Source organism: Cyprinodon tularosa, unplaced genomic scaffold (assembly GCF_016077235.1).
Source record: "Cyprinodon tularosa strain WSP-4 unplaced genomic scaffold, ASM1607723v1 ctg27, whole genome shotgun sequence".
Taxonomy (NCBI): Eukaryota; Metazoa; Chordata; class Actinopteri; order Cyprinodontiformes; family Cyprinodontidae; genus Cyprinodon; species Cyprinodon tularosa.
In genome coordinates, this window is record NW_024038974.1 from 1,672,722 (window position 1) to 1,690,500 (window position 17,779).

The 17,779-nt window shown below is 38.7% G+C and overlaps 1 long non-coding RNA gene across 3 annotated transcripts in view; it reads left to right on the plus strand.

The window, feature by feature from the left end:
- LOC119786281 overlaps positions 1-17,779 on the plus strand; it is a 139,655-nt gene that overhangs the window by 13,057 nt on the left and 108,819 nt on the right. Inside the window, exons 1-3 of one of the 3 annotated variants that reach the window (XR_005281168.1) lie at positions 5,982-6,189; positions 6,288-6,483; positions 9,395-9,494. This is a non-coding gene — a long non-coding RNA (uncharacterized LOC119786281). Of the gene's footprint in view, positions 1-5,981; positions 6,190-6,287; positions 6,484-9,394; positions 9,495-17,779 lie in introns of those variants that run through there. The other 2 variants (XR_005281169.1, XR_005281167.1) reach the window with 2 other exon arrangements.

Consider the following 17,779-nt stretch of genomic DNA (forward strand, 5'->3'; position numbering starts at 1 on the left):
TGCCATGCTTATGACTCTGTATCTATGCTAATACAGGGATCAGTAGGGTGGAAAGCTCATCTGGCTTGTGCTTTTTGGTTTATCTTATCACTCTGCTTACACTGCTTCTGTCTGCACTGCATCACCACATATCAGCCATGCAAATTAAAGAAAAGCAGGCTTTGTACTCATTTTTAGATTTCCATCCTATTTCTCTCCTTACAATACATCTGTTTCATTAAAGCTAAATCAATTTATCCCTACTTGTGAACCAATACTTCCTGCTAAATATGGCATTAAACCTTTGATGAAATAAGTAAAGTAAGTGGGTTAAACAGCTTCGGAAAATTTAAAAAGCTATAGTGTGCTTACTGCTGTAGTAATTGGAGGAACATCCAGCGCATCCTTCAGATCTGAAAAAACAACAACGATCAAATAAAGTTTCTTTCCACATGGTAGGTTTTTGGTCAAGAATAGGTCAGTTCAGACAGTAAATCCTGTCTGACTTACCTACCCCCCGTCTTAGCCTCTTTGTCTTTATCATGCCCACCCTCCCTGACACGATTGTTTCTTATTGTGTATTTATTTGTTTAATCCACCCCTCCCCCCATAACACTTGGCGACCCTCACCCTGTGCACGAGCTGCCTGTCTGGCATTCCCCACGCCCCTTACTTTACCAAATCCTCACCCATTGCCTCCCCATCCATATCCGGCCCCAGCCGCAGTGCAGTGGGCGGATGTTGCTTCTAGAGCCCAAGAGCTTTAGATGGAGGGAGAGCAGACCCCCACCTCACTATTTCATCTCCACATCCCTCCAACTTGCATGTGGCCATCACTAGTCATCCTATGTGCACACTGTATAAATAATGGATGCATTAGCATGCATGAATTTGGTTTTAGAAAGGGGGCGGGAATGGCTTAATTCATTATTAATCCCCTTCAGGGCACAGTGGAACGTGGATGTTGGGACCCTTACTAAAGCCTGCTTACGATGTTTCCTAAAAAACTGACAACCAACAAACTTCACAAACCAAACTGTAAAGGGACATTTTTTTTTTTTTTAAATCACAGCTTCTCCTTTTGGCCCTTCCATGCAGTCGCCACAATTTTACATCTGGATGATGGGGAAAACTTGTGTTGTCCTCACAAAAAAACTTAACTGATAATCTGGAGAAACATGGATAAGATGGATCTCTTTAGTTTAAAGTTTATGAAGATATGAGATATGGGTTTCAGAGGACAAAGGGGCAACAAACATCTCCTCCAACAAAAAAAAACATATATCCCTACGGAGCATCACATATGTGGGTGGGTTGTATGGAATTATATTATTTTTACACTATATTGAGTATTTAGGATATTGCATCCAATAATAGGCTAGAGGCTGGCGAGCATGTGTTTTAAGGAGATAAATTACCATGCAGTGCATTAGCAAGGCACGTAGGCTTGACTGTCAGTGTTGCATCCGCATGTGTTTATGAGAATGATAGAAAATGTCTAATTTCGATGTCAGTGTGAGTCACAGTGAACACCCCGTTGCACCCTCACACCCCTCTCCCACCACTAGGTTGCACTGCCTGCTTCCCGCTCCTCCTGACTGATACAGATCCAGCCAATAGTTTACAGATGATGACTCCAAATGAAAAAAACAGCACATTAAAAATGCTGCAACATAAATAGGAATGTTGTGTATTAGCTTAGGGGAACCCTTAAAACCCTCCCCATACTGTATAATAACCTCCCAAATGGTGATCCAACAGGAATAATCCTCACACAAATCACACTAGCATATAAGTACAGAAAATATATGTAAAAAAAGTCAAACACATCCTTATTGTTTCTGTTTGTTAATCACGAAATATAGTGAAATACTCAAAGACAGTATAATAAAGCGCTCAAAAGAAAAATCTTACTGCAACAAAACTTGGGGACAACACAAGTTTTCCGGTTCATCTAGATGTAAAGTATTTGTGCAGCAAATCCTAAAGGTGAACCCCATTTTGCCGCATTACCCATACTTTTTCCTCTGTATCAAATTTGATCAGGAACCAGTTAAATAAATGGGGCTTTCTTTAATAAGCTGACACGTAATCAGTTTGGAGAGATTGGGCATTAGGATATTTGAAATTTAGGTCTGATAAACAAATATCCTAATCCTCTTTCAGTATATAACAAATGCAATTTTTCATAGTTACTCCAAAAATCTGCTGTTTTGATATATTAGCCTTTACAAAATTCCTGTACAGATTTATAAACTACTGTCTTTGGTTTAATATCCAAGTAGAAGATTGTTGGGTCATGTGAAACTGTACTGTTTCATATAGAATCATTTGTTCAGGCATGAAGTGTTTTGCAAATTTAGCATATTCACCTATTATCTACTAAGTTGTTAGAAGTTGGTTAGAGATACAGTAGCAGGGCATAATTATGGTGGGAATGAGTGAGATTTTAAAGTCACAGCCTCGAAAGGACAAAAAACTCGCAGAATAAAAAATTAATTAAATAAGCTGATCAGAAAATATGCATATATAATGTTTTGAGGCCTCTAAAATGATAGCGGATCCATATTTTGTATCTTATGAAAATCAATATTGTGATATACATCTTTCTTTTGCTCATTTTGCAGGATTGAAAATGAAACTAATTTGGAATGGGCAAAAACTACAAGTAAGATGGGCTGACCTGATTATGAAATGTAGTAAAGTGGAGACTCAGAATATTAAGAGATAAAATAGTATAGGTTATTAGTAAGTACAGCAATTTAGTGAAAAGAGACTGTTGTTGAGATTTTATTGTGTGAAATATAACAATTGAAGAGGACTGAAACACTTTTACCAACATTGCTTTGAAACTCTTTTATATTTAATTTAATTTTGGACAGCTCGGTGGAATTTAACTGGAATTTTCTGATTTAGTAAGAGGCCAAAGCTTAAGTGGAGTGAACATATGATTAAATCACCTTTAGTATTGCCATGACAATATTAAACATCATTAATTTGTTTGTTGTTTTAATTATGCAGCCCTGTTGTTATTGAATATATATATATTTTTTAGCACTGGGTCAATTAGTAAGAATGAGGGGGTAAGGAGTAAATGGGGATTTTTCCATTGTGTGCAATAATGTGTTGAGAATCTAAAAACACAACTTCAATAATCCAAAAATTTGTTTCAGTAACCCATGATATGACATTTGACGGCTAAGTTCTCCTGTCACATGCACTTTTTAGCATTTCTGAAATGATATACGCTCAGGCAGCTAGGGGTCAGAGTCCTTCTCACTACTGTCTTAGACTTAGACTTAGACTTCTTTATTTGTCATTTTGTATGCACAGGGTGCATACAGAACGAAATTGCGTTACATACAGCTTATGAACGTTGCATTGATATTTCACAATGGCACGAGTTATAGAAAAATACAAAAAGTGCAGCAGTGGTCAAAGTGTGAACAGTGCAGAGGATAAGAGACAGTGTGCAAGTTGCAGTGGTTCAGTGCAAAATGGCATTTGTGCAAAAAATGCGTTATTGAAAAATACAATGAGATGAACAATTTAAAGGGCTAAAAGTTAAAAGTTCAGCAGCATTTGATGCCCGATAATGTGCAATAGGTGCAGAGTTCGGATTGTGGATCAAAGGTTCAACAGTCTGATGGCAGTGGGGAAGAAGCTGTTGCACAACCTGGTGGATCTGCAGCGGATGCTGCGGAACCTCTTTCCAGAGGGCAGCAGGGAGAACAGTCCATGGTGGGGGTGTGAGGGGTCTTTGATGATATTACGGGCTCGGGACAGTCGGAGTGGAGGCAGCCAGGGGTTATGTTGCTGACACATGGAGGACCAGGGTTTGTGGAATGTTCACAGCTTAATTTTTGGATCTCAGGCTCACGGCACGGGGCTGCTTTCTGGTTTTGAAACCAGTAGGCACCACACTGTTCCTGTGAACTTTGATCAACCTTTTAAATTCCTCTTCCTGTGCAGGAAATTGAAGTATTGTGAAGTATCAGCATGCAGATGGTCATCCATCTCCAGGGTCTGAAATGAGACGGGTTTAAAAGTGAAAGGAGACCCTCTGTGGATCAGAGATGGGCTGCTGGGCTGGAGTTCAAAGGTGAAGAAGAGAAATCTAGATGATGAAAGAAGTCAAAACTGCCCCTCATTCTGTCTCTATAGCTGAACTTTGGTTTACCTGGGCGGTAGAATAGAACCTGGAAGGTTTTGGATACAAATCATTTTTATAGGGTTCCAAAAAGTTACAAGCCTGCATCACTGTCATATCTTTTATTTTGATGAATTTTTATCCATTTTCCATAACGCGTATCCCAAGCGGGGTCTCGAGGGGCTGGTGCCCACCTCCAGCTGTCTGTGGGCGAGAGGCAGGGTACACCCTGGACAGCTTGCCAATCCATCGCAGGGCTGTTGAATTTTCATTGAGATAAAAAAGAAAATACATTGTTATATTATTCATGTAACATTCAGTTCTACATGTAGCCTTACTATTTTTGTGTTAGGAAGATGAAATGCTTCAACATTTTCTATGCACAAGTTATATGTCAAAATATTTGTATTGCAAAAGTAGCAGTAAGGGCAAAATACTATACAAACAATAAGGATCGACAAGTTGGAAATTGGAACCCTATTGGAGTTATTCAAGATAAACTGAAAGCAATGTACAACTTAAACATAGACACTTCCTACACAGCAATCTTTAAGCCCACACTCTGTGGCTTCTTTATTAATTTAATGTATTTCAATAACTGCAATAAATCACCTTCTATAGGCCTGGAGTGGGGGCTTTAAATTATTATATTTGTTTTATTTGGATGAAGAGAGTTCTGCCCAGGGAACACCAACCAAGGGGATGGCACGCTCACTCAAGAAATGATGAGAATGATGTCAGTTTTCTAAACAAATGTGGCCATACAACTCTGCTACCTGATGTCTGGTATGTAGATTGATATTTGATATTAAATAAAAGGACCATCCTTTTAGGGAACCCTGAGAGCTCTTGTTCCTCTTTGGTGCGAAAAATAATTCTCAGATTGGCAGGAAGCAGTTATATCTGACTGAGCAAAGATTAATGAAAGCTTATTCTATCTATAAAACATCCAATATTTTTTGTATAGCATTAGGGTCACCTTAGATTTAGAAAAGCATGGGAGATGTAAAATATAACCTTGTCATATGATGGCAAAATTACTGCCACTGACGAGAGAAATATTTGGACATACATCAAACATTAAGCTATAAATCGAACTGGATGAAGCTGTTGCAGAACCGGAGAGCTCCTTCAGTGACAGAGTGCTGAACCCCAAATGCACCAGTGAGCGTTATCACAGATCCTTCCTCACAGCAGCTGTAAGACTCTATAACTATCACTGTTCCCAACAACCTAAAGAAGTTGCTACATTCATTCAGTTTCTATCTTAGTCAATTAAATAACATGGTGCAGTCATTGTTTGCACATCTATGATGTTGCTGCTATCTTCAAATATCCATTACTGTAAAAATTTCCATAGTGATTATATATATATATATATATATATATATATATATATATATATATATATATATATATATATATATATATACATATATTCATTTTCCTGGTGCAAAGTTTACAGTACAGTATTTTATTGTTTATATTATGTTATCCTTATACATTTTTCTATTTGTGTGACCATTTTTTCTATTATCGTTTTGCTGCTGTAACCACCAGAATTTCCGCATTATGGGACAATAAAGGTATTTTCTATTCTATTTCTATTCTGAGAGCAGTCGGAGGTGATGCATGCAGGAGGCCCAAAACTGGTGCAGACAAGGCCTAAACTTTAAGGTATACCTCTACTTAAGAAGTACCCCCTATTTTTTTATTGCACCCACGAATCAAAATTCTTGTCTGTCCTAAAATTCACTTCAACAATTGTTCGTGAACTTGTTCAACTAAATATTTTCATCGTGTTAGTTTCTCTCCAGATATTATTTTGCAGGACATAAACGCATTATGTGATGATGCCTTTTTCATTACATAACACCGGCTGTAAATGCGTAAAGCGCAGCAGGAAATGAACGCTGTCAGCGCATCACAGAGGGAGGATGTGGATGTGACCATGTAAAAGTATAGAACATCGCTGTAAAGAGGGGGAAACACCTCTGGAGGGTACCTGTCATTTTAAAGAGTATCGCGCGTCTGCTTTGGGTTTCGGTGACTGCCCTGCGGTATGACCTTGTGAACTTGGCTCTGATTGTTCCCCCTGTCTTGTCTCTCCGGACACCCTTGGCATTTCAGGGAGTTTTTCTTTTTCTTTTTTTTACAGGCTAAACCAGGCAGGAAGTGACATCAACGAGTCCAAACTAAAAATTATGTCGCAGGGCGAGCTGTCTAGGATGTCCAGGACCGGTGTTGGTTAAAAGAGGAGGATACCTACCCCAAGGTGATGCTCCCCATAAAGGATGCAGCAGGGTGCCACGCTGGGGGAGGCAGACAGACTGACAAGACGCGAGCGGGGCTGAGTGAGTCGCCTGCTTGCTGTGTGCTGATGCCGTCACTTTCATTCATGCAAGTTCAAATATGGTGCCATACTTTGCCCCCCGTCTGAGCCGGTGACGCAGCGCGATAAGAGCTGACGGAGGGATTTAGTCCGCGTTGCTCTCAGAAACCAAACTTCTGTCATTCCAAATTGTGACAGAAAATGGAAGGAAAGAAAGGGAGAGGAACTGTGAGCCATAGGTGCGCTTTTGCGCGTTTATTTTCCACAATAATTGTGCGTATTTTGATTCACTATTCCAAACCTCTTTTTGTGGCAGCTTAAAATGTGCATTATGAAAAGTCTATATAGCTCGACATGCGCAACGAAGATGCGGAAATGTCTCCCTGACAGTCGCATGTAATCTTCTTCCACTACTTGTGCGTCTCATCCTCACCAGGGAGGCTCTGACAGACCCTGCTCTGCCCAGACTGAGCACTGCAGTCACGTGGTCTCTGTTATTTGCGCTGACGTCAGGTGCATCCAATCATGGAGGGAGTTTATACCGGGGTTTTAGACTTATTCTTAAACTTTGCTGCTCAGTGAGCAATGCATATTTTTTCCCTCTGAAATTTGAATAACAGCCATTCCGGTGTCTGCTGCTGTATCCTGACTGCTACAGAAAGAGATACAGCGTAAATGAGCGCATGAATCCAAGATAAATGAAAGCAGTGTTTAAAACACTGGCTTATTCCACCAGGAATTTATTTCTGATTAGATCAAACATTATTGGTTAAATAAATTGTTTTTTGTTTTGTTTTCTTTATAAAGAAAGCTATTTCCACAATCTCTGTTACTGCAAATAAATGCTTAAACATGATGGGATTTTTGGAAATTCCATGAAATTTCTTAGAGGGTTGTTAAATAAAACAAAATTATAACTGTACTTAAATATGTCTAGTGAAAAACTATTTGTATTGTTGCAGATTCCTCCTGATTGTGTTGTTTGTATTTTTGTCAGTGTTGAATGTTTAAGATGATCTGACACACGTTAACCCTTTATAGGGCAAGTTATCATTTTTGATCACTTGCATACCCCCCCACCCCCTTTTCTAGAAGCACTAGATCTATATCCAGCCATTCAGCAAAGATACTGCTACATGGCTGGACATCTTATTTTGGCATTTGACCAATTAGATGAGCCCTTGAATGATATGTTACATACTGTAAATTAAGATGGGAAAAAAAAGTGAACAAGTCAAGAAAAAAGGTAAAAAGCTAATTAAAAAGTTAAAAAGTGAATTGGCCTAGTTAACAATTATATTTAGATTTATAAAATGTAAAATGTAAGTGCCAGTATCAACATTAATACCTGTAAGGTTATGTTGTACAAAAAAATATGTTTTTATTTTATTCAGAGTGTTTTTCATGTATTTCTTATAGAAGCACTTTTGTTATTGTTCTTAATATATTCGGCAACTTGGTGTTTCTTGTTATTACATTGACATGAATTTTCGCCATTAAAAGATCCATATTTTCTGAATGTTACAAAGGTGATAAGATCTTGTCCTGGATTCCAATGGCTTGAAATTTGGATTTTTAAATTATTTCACTGAGTGCCCTATAAAGGGTTAATAATAGACTAAGTAACTACAAATCCCCTTTTTTAAATGATCTCAGACTCATAAAGGAAGTAAAACTACCCAAGCTAATCTGCATTTTAATCATTAATTAATTTGGCTACATTAAGACCTGATCATAATAGACATAGAGTTAAGAAATCACTTAAATAGAAACTTTGTGACAGCATGATAATATAATTTCTCTTCTGTTTGTAATTTTAAAGGTCCTATATCATACAAAATCAACTTTTCTTTTTTTAAGGATATTTTTTAGGCTCTAGTAGCTTTGAATTTTTTTATTTTTCAGAAGTAGGCAAACAGGAAGTGGGAATAGAGAGAGGGGAAATACATACAAAAAACTCAAGGCTGTGATGGCTGCATCCAGGACTGAAGGCTGAACCAGGTCGTCTGCGTGTGTGTGACAGTGAATGCAAATGTGCCTGCACCCCTGCTGCAGAGACTCTGCTCCACCTCTCCAAAATTGTAGGTGACCACAGACAGTGCAACAGACAGGAGTCCTCAGATTGGTCAAATCTATATCCGTTCTACACTATCCATATTTCCTGTTTGGTACCTTACAGGCTTGTTTTGTTTGCATGTCCGCCATTGTGGAAAACAACTCGTGAAGTTGGACCAGCTAGAAGAGCAATGTGCACGAGAACGCTGGGACCCTTTTCCAACCTGGATCCCCGCTCTTTTTCCCTCCATTGTCGCATAAACTTGCCCCCACTTCCTCACTGCCTCGGGCCATATCTAGACCCACAGCTAGTTTGTGATTGTCCCTCTTGCGTTGTGGTGTGAAATAACATAGCGCAGAACACGCTTCAATATTGGGCATAAATCAAAAATATCTGCAACAAGCTCACTGCGATACACTGCTGCGGGAATATAGAGTTCTTAACGCCTCTTTTGTGCATTTAACCCCTGAAACACTGCGGCGCCCTGAGTTTTTTGAATTTTTTATGTTTAACTTTTATAATGCTATTCCTTCATCAAAATCATCCTCAAAGTGGTCTGTTGCTTGATTCATGAATTTCAGAGTATTTTGAATTCTGCCCTCTGAGAAGCATCCCCTCCTTGTCATTGAACATGAGTGACCAGGACAGGTCTATCTAGAGCTGTCCTTGCTTTCCACTCCAGGAAGCAGATACCTGGGCTTAGACGTGCATGCCTAGTAAACCAAATACCCACTCTCACCGATCAGCTGATGTGAGGAATTATTCAATCATTTCCACTCAAAGTTGAGACAAAGTGGGTCCTTAGGTAGCTAATCTGCAAAGGGATAGAAAGTGCTCTTTTTAATTAGTATCTAAGTTGTGAAAATGTGTTTTTCAGCTGTGAGAGGTCTTCCAACGAAGAAGCCAAATCACCCGAGGTGGTGTGAATTTTGACATCATGAAATTGGGATACCCAAACAGGGAGAGGTGCCATTGTGGTAAGAGCAAATGTCTGTCTTCCAGGTTGAAAGAAAATGACTAATATTTTTAACAAACACATACTCTGTATTGCATGTATTGCAATCATACAAATGCCGATAGTTGACTTGCTTGAAAAATATGCTGAAGGACATTTAAAAAAACAAACAAACACAAGAGAACTAATTTAATACTCTCTAAGCATTTTCAAAGGCTTGCGGAAAACATGAAACAGTGACTCTCAGAGCCCATGACGACTCATCGAGGATGTCCCAAACAAACCCCAAAACAGCAGCTGTACCACCAAAGGCCTGGCTTGCTTCAGTCAAGGTCAATGTTCTTGCCTTGCAGTTAGAAAGGGCCTGAACAAAAATTACTTTTATGGAAGAGTCACCAGGCTAGGTCTTGATTAAAAACATATTGGTGATGCGCATGATTTGGGGGAAAATCTGAAAGTAAAATCCTTGTTGCAGCACTTTAAAACTGAACAAAAGAATTTATTTCTATTCTTCTTCAATGAATAATACAGTCAAAGAAAATGGTTTTAAAATAAATAGATTAATCAAAGCTGGCAGGTTCTTAAATAATAAATTTTCATTAAACTTCCTACAAGCAGTCTACCACACGGACACACTCTGTTGCCATCATAGTTTACCAGACATTAAGTACATAAGCATTTAAAACAAAGATATTCTAAAGAGACTACCATTGACATGTCTGTTTACAATATTATCTTAACTAGTGGATGGTGCGTCTGATTCACCTAATTCACATACACCTAGCTTAAAGGTATTGTGGAGGTTCTTCGCAAAATTCTGAAAGGCCCGCCCTCTACGATATAAAAAAAAGAAAAGAAAGTGCACGTGCACAACTCTGACCTGCTCCCGAGAGGCAACACCTATTAATCACGTGCAAGAGCATGCACTAGCTCCTTTCTCCTCGTGCACACTCTGTTTACTTGCTGTTTGCATCGCTCATACACGCTTACTTTAAAAAAAAAAGATTTTTAATTTTTTCCACTTTGTCAGTAGCCTGGGTGCCATTTCGAACTTAGTCCCGCCCACAAAGTTTGAGGTCGGGAAGTTCGGTCTGGCTCTGCTCCATAGTAGCGCGAGTATTATCGCCCACTGTCAGGCGATCCAATCACATTGTCAGGGCGGGCTTTATACGATGATGGACAGATGATCAACAGTAACGTAATCAACCACGTGACCAATGCGTGCTCGGGTGACAACAACAATGGCTGCCGCTGGAGAGTTTAGGTGAGTAGATTCTGCTATTAGGTCTGTTCTAGAAGATATCGACAGCAAATTCATTTTAAAAGAGGAACAGAGAAACGCGATCAAGTCTCATCTTCTTATTATAGGCGTGAAACTGCACGCTTTGATTTTTGTGGACAACAACTATGCCTCGCTTAACATACGTCACGCACTCCGTTGCTCTTATTGGTTGTAGGTCTATCCAATTGAGTGCAGAGGCATTTTTTTTCCTGGTTCGTTCGAAACACGCCCCATAATCACAGCTCTATGGAGCAGTATCAGACTCATTCTGACTAGAATTGAGTCGGACTACGTCAGGCTACTATGTCAGACTCACCACCTGTAAGTGAAAATGGGGACGAGTACATACAGTAGGACAACCTAAGTAAACATATTACCAGATTGATTGACAGTTAGAAGGAGCACTTATTTTGATGATCCACCCGGAAAAAGAACATCATCCACTATACCTTTAATGCATCTTTCTGGTGTGATTCTTGACTTGGCAGTTTACATTAATTGTTTTCTTGGCACAGACCTTGACTTTGAATATAGTTTTAGCAGGGCTAAGTTTGGGATGATATCAGACAATGTTTTCTTTCTGCTCTATCTATTACAAACTCTGTTTTAAGCCTGCCTTGAATATTGATCCTGTTTCCAGCTGTGTCCAAATTTCATGCGATGAGCTGTTTAGTTACATTTGTGATTTAATGGTGGAGGTTAGTTTAGTTAGTGGTCAGCAAACTTATAGTTTTTTTTACTGATGGTTTCTTTACAAGCATGAAATCAAATTTACTTTTTATGGTAGGCGTACATTTTGGATTAGATGAATCTTTTAAACTGGAGAAAGATATATGCTGTAGAGTCATAAGGGTTGGAACTATGATTGGATTGAATGAATGAATGAATGAATGAATGAATGAATGAATGAATGAATATTTCAGACAGTTTATTAAAAAAATACAATGTAACACATGTAAATATAGTGTACAATTATTAGCATATATAGCTATGTCATAGTATAATTTAGTGCTTATCTCTGAATAATCTGAATCTGTGGTGGGCGAAATGTATTTAATTATACATTTTCACATTGATGATAGTTACCGTAATCGATTATTAAATTAATAGTTTCACTAATTTAACAAGCGATTAATCGTTAAGTGGAGTATAATAACTCCAAAGCATCCAATCAACTCATAGAAGAAATAAGCTAAATCTTTAAATTTATGGTTAGAAAAAAACTTTTTTGATAATAACTCCAGACAGGGTTCATATTTTCTATGAACCAAAGTTAAAGTTCTTTTAACATGTAAAATAATTTTGTTCCCATTTCAATTTGCATTACAACTCTTCATACGGAATGCTTATTTTAAACATATAAAAAAAAATATTTTTCAGATCATCGTTTGGGGTATCCCACTTTACATTTCTTGTAACCCAAGCCCATTAGGATCTTTACACTGATCTGATGTTGGAAAAGAGGAAATATCTCCATATCTCCTAATCTAAATCTTTAGGATTTAATATCTGTAATCAGTAATAATAGACTATTCTGCTTTGTAAAATGATACATGAGCTGTACAGTAGAGCTACTACTGTACAGTTACATCTGGCACGTGTGTGGAGCAGCCTGTGGGATTACTGGTGTATATAACTCATGCCTCCGTAGCCTGCCTGTCTGCAGCGATAGCTTCATTATTCATGGTTGCGTGTAGACAGCAGCGCTTAATCTCTGGGCAGCCTGTGACTCTAGAGCTAAATGCCTGTGCACGGTCAGCCTGTTCTGGTTCTAGTTAAGGAGAGTGGGAGAGAAGGAAAACTGTGAGAAAAACAACTTCAACAGAAAGGGAAGATCAGCCGAACACCCTGTAACATTGTGGCATTTTGGCCAAGCAATAATTAACCCGACTGGACTTGTGAGAAGAGCTGTAGATTCTCGTCGCTGAAAGGATCTTGGCAGGGGGCCTTTTGGTGCTTGACAGGTGCAGCATGAGAATGGCGTCAAGAGTTTTAGGGAATCTAAACCCGAGCTGAGTCTAAACAACGGCGTCTCGTGCTTGTGGGGTCAGGTGCCCTCTTTGACCCCTGAGGGCCCTAAAACACAGACCGAATCATCCTTCTGCGGCAAAGATAATCAGTGAAGAAAGCTTGAAATTTTAACTTCGGTGCAAACATGTAGACTGTAATTTATTTTGGTTTTCCATCATAAATTGTACATGAGGGAGAGCTGGTTTATGATATGTTTAAATTATCCTTCTGCCATAACTCTGCTTTAGTTGATAAATCTATATTTGTGTCTAGGCACTGAGAGGTCTAAGATGTGGTGGGACATGTTTGGAGTTGCACTTTTCTCCTGTCCTACTTTATCTGACTCACACTGAAAGAAATTGGCAACACTTTTTGGTTAAACACCCATGTGTCCGATAGCATTATACAATGCCCCTGAAGGAGCTTTGATCATTCAGCTGTGATGGCAGTGCTACAAAAAAATCCTGCAATGATGGTTTTTGACATGTTTTTTAAGCCAAGAATCTGCTGTGCAACAAGAAAAAAAAGTCTTGAAATAATCTGGAATGGTTCTGTACTGTAAGAGGGGAACACACAACTCATTGTGCTGGCCGTTAGAGGGAGAAAAAGCAGTGGCGCTCACCGTGTCATGTTTTTTCTCGCTTCCTGCCTGTAATGCTTGAACTCCATAATCCTGGTTACAGCCATTACAAATCCTGCTGCCTTGACTTTAGACCCCAGACAGGAGACAGGCTCTGCAACTTGGTTTCATTTAGCATTCCTCTGAGCTTTACGGGCAGGTGTTTAACATTACTGGCAGGATATTTATTGGCAACTTTAAAGGCAACTTTTTTGCTTACCTCTCAATTAGGGCGCACACAAATACAATGCGTGCACTGTAGGTGCAAACGCACACAAACAAGCACATGGCCGTGCTTAAAAACAAAACATGATGTTTTAGTTATAATTTATGTTTTATCCACATTTGGTTCACAGAATACATTTTTAGGTACATAAACCCATCCTTTGGACAACTCTATTCTGTCAAGCAAAAAAAGTCTGTAATGTAATATACATTTTCTTTAATTAAAATCTGAACAGTGTGGTACGCATTTATGTTTAGCCCCCACTGGGTCAATTTATTTTTTACTGTTGCTGAAGATGCGGGTCTATTGAGGTTTGTTTCTATCATCTCTGCACAAAACAAGACCAAAAGATTTGTCTTATCTATACAAAATTTATCAAGCTCAAATTATTTTTTACAAAGATAAAGCTTATGAGTGATATTTAGGTTGGGTCTTTGACTTGGTCCTTTTTACTTATTAACATGCTTTGATCTAAACCAGTCTATTGCAGCTCGGGTGGTACGTTTGGGGTCATGGCATTACTGAAATCTAAACTTTACAATTTTTCAGCTATCAGTTTTTCTTTTAGAGATTTCCTGTATGTATCTTTTTTTCATTTTACTCTGACCAGCTTCCCTGTTGCTGCTTAACAAAAAGCATCCCCAACAGCATAATGCTTCCACCAACATTTAAAAAAAGGGCTATGTGCAGTATTAGATTTCTCTTAGACGTTTTGTATATTGGCTGTTAACTTTAAATCTAGCATTTATCGGACTGGAGCATTTTTTTAATGATTAGACTTGCCCTCTATATGGCTTAGCTTCAAACTTCAAACATCTATGATTGCCTTTTGTATTCAGAAATGTTTTCTTGCAGCATTTTTACGAGGCCAGTTTTGAGAGGTGCACGACTAGTTACCTTGTAAAGAGATTGTCCCACTTGAGCGGCAGATCTCTACAGCCCCTCCATAGTTACAGTGGACCTCTTGGCTATTTAGCTGATTAATGTTCCTTGCCCAGTCTTTCAGTTTAGTTGGGCACTCATCCTGTGATGGTTTTAAGGTTGTGCCATACCATTTATTAGTGCTTTGTAGGATCATCAAACCCTGGGCTACTGCTTGATAATATAACCCTTCTTGAATGTTCTCTACGAATCTCTCCCAGACAAACCTTTTAGCCCTTCACAGAAAGTCTGTTTTACAATGAAATAAAGTCTAAAAAAAAAAAAAAAAAAACAGAAAACAAAAATGAAATAATGTCTTACAGATTTGAACTGTTTACTAATACGATGACATGTAAATGCAGGTTGTTCCACTGGAGTTCAGTTTAAGGTGCAAAATCCAAGGTTGCTAAATACACGTTGGCCCTCATTTAAAAAGAAACTTGGAAATAATGATAACATAATAATATTATCAAAAATATTATTACATAATAACGACACTCTTTGTGACTGTTTATGATGGCCCATCACATACAATCCAAACAAATTCCATTGAGATTTGTTGATGAAGGTGACAAAATGTGAAACATTTTTCTGGGTGTGAATACTTAATGTTGTGGCTATTTGCTCCCATCTAGCTATTATGCAAGCTTACAGTAGGCAATGATGCAACCTTCAGAATTGCAGGCTTGATAGGATGTGTAGGCTGTAATTGCTAAACTTTAGCAGGCCCAGTGGCTGTGATGGGAAATTCTCAAATCAAGGAGCTGCCTGAAGTCTCGGACAGCCTGTGCTGTTGCCCTCTGCTGCATGATTACTGGCAGCTGGGTGAGCCATGTCAAGTGGTGGGCTGAGGAAATGTGAAATCCCAGATAAAGCATGGGGTCTTAAAAGCCATGAAGCTCTAGTAATGAGGAAAGTGATGGGAGTTTGGGGTTTGGGTGTGCTAGGCAGGCAGAAAGCAGCCAATACTCTGCCTTGCAGTCTGCCCCCCTTCATGGGGATGTGAGAAAGGGAGGAATGGCTAAGGTGTTTTTATATTTGACTTTTCTAATCCTGGATTGTAGAGGGAGCCACCATATTCTAACAATGTTAAACTGGTAGGCAGGTCAGAACAGCTGTAGTTATGCCCAGTCTAAATTCTCCAGGGTCATCCTCAAACATAAATCATAAACACAGAGCACATCCTGCCAGCGCCTCTCATGTTTCCCAGGGTTAGTTCCTTTTGAAAATAACCATGAACCCTTTGTAATATGGCTATGCATATGAGAAAGTTGAATGATTCCCGATATTAGCTGCAGCCTGATTTCAAACTATCCTGGAGCTGCTTGATAGTTAAATGCATTCCTAGTTTTGTTGAGGCCATTATTCCTGCTTTTTAATCACCCATTTGGCTTTTATAACCTCCTCAAGCCTTAGTGTGTGGCTAAGGGGGAACCACATGTGGGCGGAGAGCATGGCCTGTATTTACCAAACAGCTAAAAGTCCTATAGTTGGCTACAGTAAAAGATAAAAGCAAAAATGCACAACATATTATCGAGTCATAAATGTAAAACAGTTACTTATTTGTCACATTTTCCCAAGGAAGAAACTGTGCAGGAAATGTTGGGTATGGAACCTTTAAACTGCTAAACACTACTTGTACATTCTGATACTACATTTGGTTTTGAAAAATAATTTCCAACTGGCTTGAAGTTTTTATTTTTTTTTATTTTTTATTTTTTTACCAGAGCTGTAAGAAGACCAGAGATTAAAGAAAATAAATCTGTTAGTCCTTTTCTTTCTAAAGATCCTCTAAGCATCCCCTTTGTCTTCTCTTGACAGCATAGTAATAAATCATTCCAAGTAAATAATTGCTTTTGATGCATCTCATAAAACAGCAGCTGTCTTTTTTCAAATTCAACCAATTTTCAAAATGTTTTAACTCAATTTTCCCCTACTTTATGGAAGGTTCATACAAAAGCAGCGTGAATTTTTTTTTACTCTTGTGTAGCTTGTAAAAATGATTTCAACAATAAGAAACAAATATTGTTTACAGGACTATTGCAATATTGAATTTGGATTTATAAAAGATGTTGCAAATGCGACATATGAACTTAAGACAACATTTTTTAAAAACCCCTAAAATATTACTTTAACAGGTTTCTTTTATGTATTTCTTTTTCATATGATGGAATCCTATAGCATTGTTTTCATGTGTGAATGTAATGTGACACATAGTTTGGACTATGTAGTAGTCAGAGTCTGCACCCAAGAAAATTTCCTTTGGGACAATAAAGTTCATCATCAGCATTTGGTAACCTTTCTGCTTCTATTTTGTAGCTACATGTAAACAAACAATTTTGTTCCCAATTACCTACTGTAACTACACCTGTTTTTTATTGCTGTATAATCTAAATTCCTTAACAATATAATACTGGATGATATTATTCAGTCCAATATGGACAAACATTTAGATTTCTCAAAACGCCTATTAGAAACGGGCTGCAGTGAGCAGCTAAGGCAGGAATCTCTCAAAGGAGAGATTCAGGTTAGTGACCACGTCTATCTTGAGGAGGAAGATAGCAAACTTGTGAGTCACTAACCTGGTCTTATAGTTCAGTCTGAGCCCAGAGGGTGATGGTTCCAGCCGCTAGGCTGCCAACACAATTTGGCGGATGCCTAGAGATTCCCTGGTTTTGATGTCTCAGAGGTCGGAGGACAGGCAGGAGATCAGAACCGAGCAAACAAAGGAAGGCAGGATAATCCGGAGGAGGGAGCCAAAGCTGGTGTCGAAGATGTTTTCGGTAGTAAGAGCCAGGTGATCTGAGGTCCAAAGAGGTACTGAAGGGAAATCTGGGACGGTGTCAGGAATCAGATCTAGGTTTGGTTCACAAACAGGCAGAAATCCAGCAGGAGTCCAAGGACAGGTCAGGCAAACAGATCAGAATGGGGACAGGCAGGCTCAGAGGTCAAAAGGCAGAATGGGTCAGGATTAGGCAATCAGAAATACAGGTATGCTACACTGTCACCAAAGGCTCGAACAATCTCGCACTAATAACTGGTCTATGGCTGGTTTAATAGAACCTGAAGTAGGTGGATCAGATGAGAGGTAATCAGAACTGGGCGGAGAAAAGCAGGTGACTGAAATGAGTAAGAACAGATATCAGCACCAAAATCCTGATACTTTTGAGTTTCTTTTTCTTTTAAATTTTTCATATCCTGGAATAGCCTTTTTATTGAACTTAAAGTATTCTCAAGTAATCACAGAAT